Below are 8,470 nucleotides of genomic sequence, written 5' to 3'. Positions count from 1 at the left end.
GTGTGTGTGTGTGCACACGGGCACCCACACACGCGTAGAAAGAGAGAAAGAGACAAAAGGAGAATGAGCAAGAGAGAGGGAATGGCATGGTGACAGGTATTGAGTGAAAATGAATTAGATACAAAGAGATAAATTGATAAGGTAGCAGTTAAGCAGAGGCCTGAGAGGAGTACGGAGGCAGCCAGGAAACTATCCAGATGGAGGAACGTTCAGGCTGAAGGACCAGCAACTACTGAGCTGGGCTAGTGTGGGGACCACGGAGGAACAGCAAAGTCACTGGCGAGAGTGGACCAGAGTAGGAAAACTAGAGCATGGGGATGTGATGGAAATGGTGAGATTTAGGAATATTTCCGATAGAGCCAGTGGGATTTGTTGATGGATTTGAAGTAGGATTTTTAAAAAGAACAGATTTTTATTCTGGGTTTGATTGTCTCATAATGCAGATTTGAAGAAGAAAGTCAGTTCTGTTGTGACCTTATTGATCTGTGATTCTTACTAGATATCCAAGTGCCATGCGCAAGCAGGCATCTAGACATACATGTCTAGTCACAGGAGTGGTCTACGCTGGAAGTTTCTATTTGTAATTTCATAGCATATATTTGTTTTTTGCTTGTTTGTTTGTTTGTCTTTAAATAATGGGGCTGGATAAGATTGACAAGAGAGAGCCTGAGGGGATGGAGAGGTTGGAAACTGTCGGGTTTAAAAAGAAACAACTGCTATAGAACTACTTGACTTCTTAAATTATGTGCCTGCCTACCTTTGATAAAACAAAACCGAAAAATAAATGTAATAATTACATTTACTCTCACAGTTAATTAATTTCTGTACACATTATATCCATATCTTCCCTCCAAGTTCATTTTTCTTCTTGCTGAAATACATCTCAATATTTCAGCAGTTGTCAAACCTCTTGGTCTTTTTATATCTAAAAATAACTAAATTATCTTGAATGCTAATTTAGTTGATATAATGGGATATTCAGTAAGAAAACTCAAGGCACTGAAGTCCAAAGTAACTTCTAAGACAGACAACCCACTTAGGTGTACACATTTTCACAGGAAATGGTTCAGCAGTTTTGAACAACCTTGTAGATGTCACAGCCTGAGGACTCTGTCTGCCATCCTACCTGGGGCAATCGTGGGGTGAAGAATCCTAGTATCAAATTCCAGTTGGATGATAGGGAAAGCATAGTATGTGGGCTGTGAACTGGACACTGAGGGTTGGCTTCTGAACCCCACTTGGGAAATGTGAAGAGCCAGAGACGGCAGGTTAACTGCTAACAAGAGAGCTGAGGGAGAGGTGACCAGATTAAGATCAGCCAACAACCCCAGAGTTGGTCATGGAAGCGTGAACTTTACTAATGGGCCAAATGTGGGCCATGCCCTGAGAACGCTGACGTTGAGTCCGTTGAGGTCCTGTCCATCAGGCTTCCCATGGGAGTGGGGCCTCAGTACCAGAGGCTGAAGGTGGCGCACTAGATTCTTAGTGCGTAAAGGCAGAGGGTAAAGGCAGCTACAGGAAAGAGAACATCAGGCCACGTCAGTCAGATACATGTGAATCAGAGCCAGCTTCAAACATTACTCAACCCAGAAAGTAGAGAGCTGACTCTTAACAAGTCCAGTGAAAATTTCCTGTCCCCCTACTTGGCCTCTTCCCCACCAACCTCAGCTGAGAGGAGGAGAGTGACATAATTTTGAATGAAATTAGGAGCTTTAACTATGGGATAGGACTGGCCAGTCTAAGAACTGGTTTAAAAATGTGTTTCATGGGCGCCTGGGTGGCTCAGTCGGTTAAGCGACTGCCTTCGGGTCAGGTCATGATCCTAGAGTCCCGGGATCGAGTCCCACATCGGGCTCCCTGCTCAGCGGGGAGTCTGCTTCTCCCTCTGACCCTCTTCCCTCTCGTGCTGTCTCTCTCTCTCTCTCTCTCAAATAAATAAATAAAATCTTAAAAAAAAGTTGAATCTTTCTTTAAAAATAAAATAAAATAAAAATGCGTTTCATATCTTGAAGTGCCCATAAAACATTTTAGTAACTTAAGAGTGCTCAGAAAGATCATGAGGCCACCCATTTTGAGAGAGGAAAAGGACTTCTTTCACTGGAAATATTTAAAGGGAGAGTAGGATACCAACTACATTTCATTTGCAATGATGTCATTCTCCCAGTTGAGCTTGTCCAACATACAGGCTAAATTAGCTACGTCAGCACTTTGAAAATATGATCCCCACTTACCAATGCCTACTGTTTGCTGTCAGTATGTTTATTCCTTTGTAGATTATTGCTCATTTCCCTCAGCATGCATATTAGATTTTCTTTATATCCTGAATATTCTGCAGTATGTTATGAGTCTAGGTGTGGATTTGTTTTTCTTTAACTATCTTGAAGAGCTTAGACAGCTCTTTTGATCTCAGACCTCAAATAATTTTGTTTGATTATTTCAATGCTGAAAGTTATCTCTTAAAATATTGTGTCTTCATCACTTCTTCTATTCTGGAGCTCTCATCAAATATATATGGGAGATTCTCAAACTGTTTCCAAGTCCCTATATTACTTCACATTTCTGGTTCTAGGTCTTGCAGTAACACCTGGACTAATTCCTTAGCACTAGCTTCTAGTTCACCATTTCACTATGCAATTGTGTCTAGTCTAAAATCCCTCCCATATAGTTTTTTTAAGTTTTATTTCTAAGATTTTAACTGATTTTTATTTATATCTTGCTGTTTTTAGGTTTTCTGCTTTTTAAATATATCATTGCTCACATTTTTCATAGAAGCTATTTCTTTCTATATCTTATTTTACATTCTTAAATATAATTATTGCAAATATTTGTCCAACTATTCCAAATAACTTTATCTGCAGTAAATTTAGTATTTTATTTCTTAATATTGTCCCATGTCTTTTTATCATAAAAGATTCTATGCATTTTATACATTTTTGCAAGCTTGTGTTTGGAGAAGTTTTTGTTTGTTTTTCCTTTTCTTTTTCTTATTCTGTTTACCTATTTTTATGTAGAGATCTTGTGTTGCCTCCACTTAGTCTCCCAGATACCAGCTTAGAAACAGGTAATTTTAGGAATCCTAGTCCATATTCATACTGGAGACAATATTATTTGAACAATGTGTTTTGGTCAATGCTATTAAGCAAGTGGGCGTATTGGTGCCAGTGTGGACATGAAACTAGGCCTTTGTCCAGCTGACTTCCAATGCAAAAATCTTCTAAAAATAAGACTTCATTTGTTTTTCTGTCAGAGGGCTCACCCCTCACCCAACTTCAAGTTGTGAGCCTGGTTCTGGATTCTTTACCCAGCAGTGCTAAACCCTGCCATTGCTGTGCCCATAGCCACATTCCAGTAACCTTTGTCATCAACTTATTTCCTGTTTTGTATTTTTAAAATATTTTATCTATTATTGTTTTGAGTTGAGGTTGTAGAAAGCACCAAAGCATGAACTTAGTATAACATTTTGACCAGAATCTCCTTATCCATTCTAACTTATTGAATTGAATACTTGGTTCATTTATTTCATCTCTCCTTTTGAAACAAAAGCAACCCCAGCTAACATAATAAGTCAAGAAAAAGAAATAAAGCATATACTGATTTGGAAGGAAAAAATAAAACAGTCTTTGTTTGTAGATGACATGATTATCTATGTAGAAAATCTGAAAGAATCAGCCAAAAAACTCCTGGAACTAATAGCAAGGTTGCAGGGTACAAGGTTAATAATATACAAAAGGTCAGCCATTTTCCTATATAACAGTAAATAAACAATGGAATTTAAAACGTAAAATGCAATACCTTTTACATTAGCACCCCCCAAAATAAAATACTTAGATATAAATCTAACAAAATATGTACAAGATCTATATTAGGAACACTATAGAACTAATGAATGAAATCAAATAACTAAATAAATGGAGAGAGATTCTATGCTCATGGATGGGAAAACTCAATATTATCAAGATGTCAGTTCTTCCCAACTTGATTCAATGCAATTCCAATCAAAATCCAAGCAAGTTACTTTCTGGTGATCGACAAACTGATTCTAAAGCTTATGTGGAAAATCAACAGACCAGAAATAACCATCAGAATATTGAAGAAGAACAAAGTTGAAGGACTGACACTACCCAATTTTAATACTTACTTTAAGCTACAGTGATCAAGATTGTGTGGTATTGGCAATAGACAAATAGGTCAATGGAACAAAATAGAGAGCCCATAAAGAGACCCACATAAATAGTCAACTAATCTTTGACAAAGGAGCAAAGACAACACAATGGAGCAGAGATTTTTTTTTTTTTTTAACAAATAGTGCTGGATCAACTAGACAAGAACATGTAAAACAAACAAACAAACAAACATAAAACAGACTTTATATAACCTGAAAGATTAACTCAAAATGGACCACAGAGCTAAATGTAAAATATAAAACTATAAAACTCCTAGAAGATAACATAGAAGAAAATCTAGATGACCTTTCATTTGGCGATGACTTTTTTTTCCCCCACAGGGAGTGCTTCTATGTTAAAAAGTTTAGAAGGTGGAAATAGTTCTTGGAGTTGTATTCTGAAGATTTGTTCAGGAAGGTCAATGTTAGCAGGCTTCATCCTTTTGGGGACCCAACAGCAGGTAAGTAGAGAAGGACTGGGGACAACAGCTTCTTCTGGAGGAGAGAGAGCCTAGTGGAGATTAGTGTAGAATGCACCAGAAGCTTTTTTATGTCAAACTTCCTTTGGGATCCAGCTTTACCAATAAACTTATTGCCTCTGAATATAGGGTCTTCTCATCCATGTTTTGAGCATCACAGAAAACAAACAATTTTTTTCCTTCAATTTTATCAAGTTGGCTATTTATCACAACAACAGAACAAAGGGGGATTGATCTTTTAAAATTAATGCTGAGATTGTCAGTCATGACGATCCCCCAACTATAATTGCAGACATACCAATAATAGCATCAATCATGGTTGCAATGGCACCTCTATGAAGGAATCCAGGTGCTCCTTGCAGATAAAGACCTCCTTGAAATATGCAAACTATCCTTTCTTTAACATGATTATGGAATATCACATAATCAAGGCCCAGGCCTTCCTTAAGGCTTCTGGGGAAGAGCTGGGCATATGACACTTGTTATTTTACAGGTTTTGTGCCACACACACACAAAAAAGGTTTGAAGTCTTTAATACTTCAAGTTGATTTACATTTATATGAAGGCAAACGTTTCTAGAAGCCATCTTCACATTTCTTCATGAACTGGTTAAAGAGGAGTCTCATGTCCTTGCTCCAGCTGGACATGGGAAAGAATGGCTCCTAAAATGATCTCGGAAGAAAACTACCTCTGCACAGCTGCATGGTCCATCACTAGCGGGTAACACCTCCCTGTGGAGGAACAACCCCCACTCACCCCTCCCAGGCAAATGCAGTTACAAGGAACAGCTCCACAGCATGGCTCCCAGGGTGCCCAAGCTCTACCAGGATGGTGCCTGGCCACCTGACCACTCACTTGCTCCTATCCATTCATGAAGGGGCATGTAACAACTGGCATGTGACTTTTTAGATACAACACCAAAGGCACAATCTATGAAAGAAATAGTCGATAAAATGGACATCATTAAAATTAAAACTTTCTGCTCTTTAATAGACATTGTCAAGAAAAATAAAAAGACAAGCCACAGACTGGAAGAAAATATTTGCAAAGACATGTCCAATTAAGAACTATTATCCAAAATATGCAAAAATTTCTTAAAATTCAGCAGTAAGAAAACAATCTCATTAAAAAATGAGATGTCATTAACAGACATCTCATCACAGAAGATATACACATGGCAAATAAGCAGATGAAAAGATACTCCATATCCTATGTCATCAGGAAAATACAAATTAGAACAATGAGATACTGTTGCATACCTATTAGAGTGGCCAAAATGTGGAACATTAATAATACCAAATATTGGTGAAGATATGGAGCAACAAGAACTTTCATTCTTTACTAGTGTGAATGCAAAATAACAGCCAATTTGGAAGATTGGGTGGTAGTTTCTTACAAAACTAAACATAGTCTTACCATACTATCCAGCAATAGCATTCCCTGGTATTTACCCAAAGATGTTGAAAACGTATGTCTACACAAATAGCTGTATATGGATGTTGATAGCAGCTTTATTCATAATTGCCAAAACTTGGAGGAAATAAAGATATGCTTCAGTAGGTGAATAGATAAACTGTGGTATATCTAGACAATGGAATATTATTCAGCACAATAAAGAAATGAACTATCAAGCCATGAAAAGACATGAAGGAAATTTAAATACATAGTACCAAGTAAAAGAAACCAATATGAAAAGGCTATATATTGTATGATTTCAACGACATGATTTTCTAGAAAAGGAAAAAACTATGAAGATAGTAAAAACATCAGTAGTTGCCAGGGACCGTGGTAGAAAGACATGAATGGGCAGAGCAAGAGGATTTTTAAGGTAGAGAAAATACTCTTTACGACACCATAATTGTGGATATGTGTCATTATACACTGGTCAAAACACATGGATTGTACAGGAGTGAACCCTAATGTAAACTACGGACTTTGGATGATAATGACATATTAATGTAGGTTTATCACTTGCAACAAATATACCGCTTTGGTGGGGGGGAGGATGGGGGACAGTGTATAAGGGAACTCTCCGAAACTTCTTAATTTTGTTATGAACCTAAATAAAGTCTTAAAACGCAAGACCAATGGGAAGGATGGGGTGGCTGGGTGATAGACATTGGGGAGGGTATGTGCTATGGTAAGCGCTGTAAATTGTGCAAGACTGTTGAATCACAGATCTGTACCTCTGAAACAAATAATGCAATATATGTTAAGAAAAACAGAAGAAGAAGAAGATAGCAGGAGGGGAAGAATGAAGGGGAGTAAGTTGGAGGGGGAGATGAATCATGAGAGACGATGGACTCTGAAAAACAAACTGAGGGTTCTAGAGGGGAGGGGGTGGGGGGATGGGTTAGCCTGGTGATGGGTATTAAAGAGGGCACATTCTGCTTTGAGCACTGGGTGTTATGCACAAACAATGAATCATGGAACACTACATCAAAAACTAATGATGTAATGTATGGTGATTAACATAACAATAAAAAATTTAAAAAAAAAACGCAAGACCAAAAACCTCCAGCATTTTAGTCTTCAGAGTTTGACCAAATCCTATAAATTTTTATAAAATCTTTTCATTAATTTTGTTTTCTCAATAACCTATGATTATACTTTTTAATTTCCTCTTTGGCTCAAGAGCTACTTAGGAATTTTTGTTTCTTTCACATTCAGAATATGAATCAGTGAATAAGTCACCTCTTTTTCTAATTTTAAACCTTATTTTCAGCTCTTCTATATATACATTTACCACTATATGCACCATGAAAAAGAAGCCCCAAGTCATCAAAGTCCCTATTTATCCTTCCTTAGGAAGAGACACAAGAAATCCTACCTCAGCAACCTTCATAGCTGTTTCCTGTCTTTTACTGCTGATGAGATCCTGGCTGAAATTCCCCAGAGCTGACAATATAACCAATAACATACTATGAGAATTTTTAGTAATACATGCCTCCATTCCATAATACTAGTTTTACGCTATTTTTTTTTCTCTTACACTCTGATGGTTCAAATTGAGAAGAGAAATAAAAACACTTCAGGAGACTTATTTATATCCATTTTATTAAGTTCAAACTCAATCCATGAAGGCTGTTGAGAGTGTGCATCAGAGCTGGAAGCTACTTGGGGCAAATTTCTGCATTTTGTCCTACATCACATTGTTAAATTCAGTAAAAATACTTTGAGGAAACAGGCAGGAACATTGAATGAATTTAAGTCTATTTCAGCTGCTGACTTAATCTGATAAACGTATACCCCTCTTTAGAGAGTGAACTAAAACTTAAAATTTAAAATAGGCTCCATTTTACTTCACCCTATGTGAAGAAACGGGATATTGCCAAAGGAAAACGTCAGCAGTGATGTCAGCCTTCAGGGCCAGTGGTTTTATGTCAGTCGTTTGGTGTACAGGCATTTCAGCAACTAAAGTGAGCAGATAAGAAGAAAAAGAAATTAGAACTGAACTGGATATGGGGTTTAGAAGAAACAGGGAGGTCTTCCCTCTAGACAGTGTTTAGTTCAAAACACCGGTTCTCAAAGGGTGTCTCCTGAACCAAGAGTATCAGTTTTTCTTGTAAGCTTCTTTGAAATACAAATTCATGGGCACTTCTGTAACCTATTAAATCAGAATCTCTGGGGATAAAGCTCAGAAAACTGTGTGTTTTTAAAAGCTCACCAAGAGATTCTTATGCATATTAAAGTTTGAGAACCACTGAGGTAGGGAAAGATATTCAATTAGGCAAATTGGGTAGAAGAAATTCAAGAAGTCAAAACTAATTGTGAAGACAAATGGAAATAGTCACCTAGCTTCTGGGATCGGTGCAACCAGAGCAAAACC

The 8,470-nt window shown here is 37.4% G+C and overlaps 1 pseudogene; it reads right to left on the bottom strand.

Moving 5' to 3' along the window:
• Positions 1–4,710: 4,710 nt before the first annotated feature.
• Positions 4,711–5,288, bottom strand: LOC112809730 (acyl-coenzyme A thioesterase THEM4-like; annotated as a pseudogene).
• Positions 5,289–8,470: the final 3,182 nt, after the last annotated feature.

Source organism: Callorhinus ursinus, unplaced genomic scaffold (genome assembly GCF_003265705.2).
Source record: "Callorhinus ursinus isolate GAN/ISIS: 27379988/994484 unplaced genomic scaffold, GSC_fseal_2.0 scaffold60, whole genome shotgun sequence".
Lineage (NCBI taxonomy): Eukaryota > Metazoa > Chordata > Mammalia > Carnivora > Otariidae > Callorhinus > Callorhinus ursinus.
The sequence above is the reverse complement of the archived record's forward strand: the minus strand, read 5'-3'. Positions and strand labels throughout refer to the sequence as shown.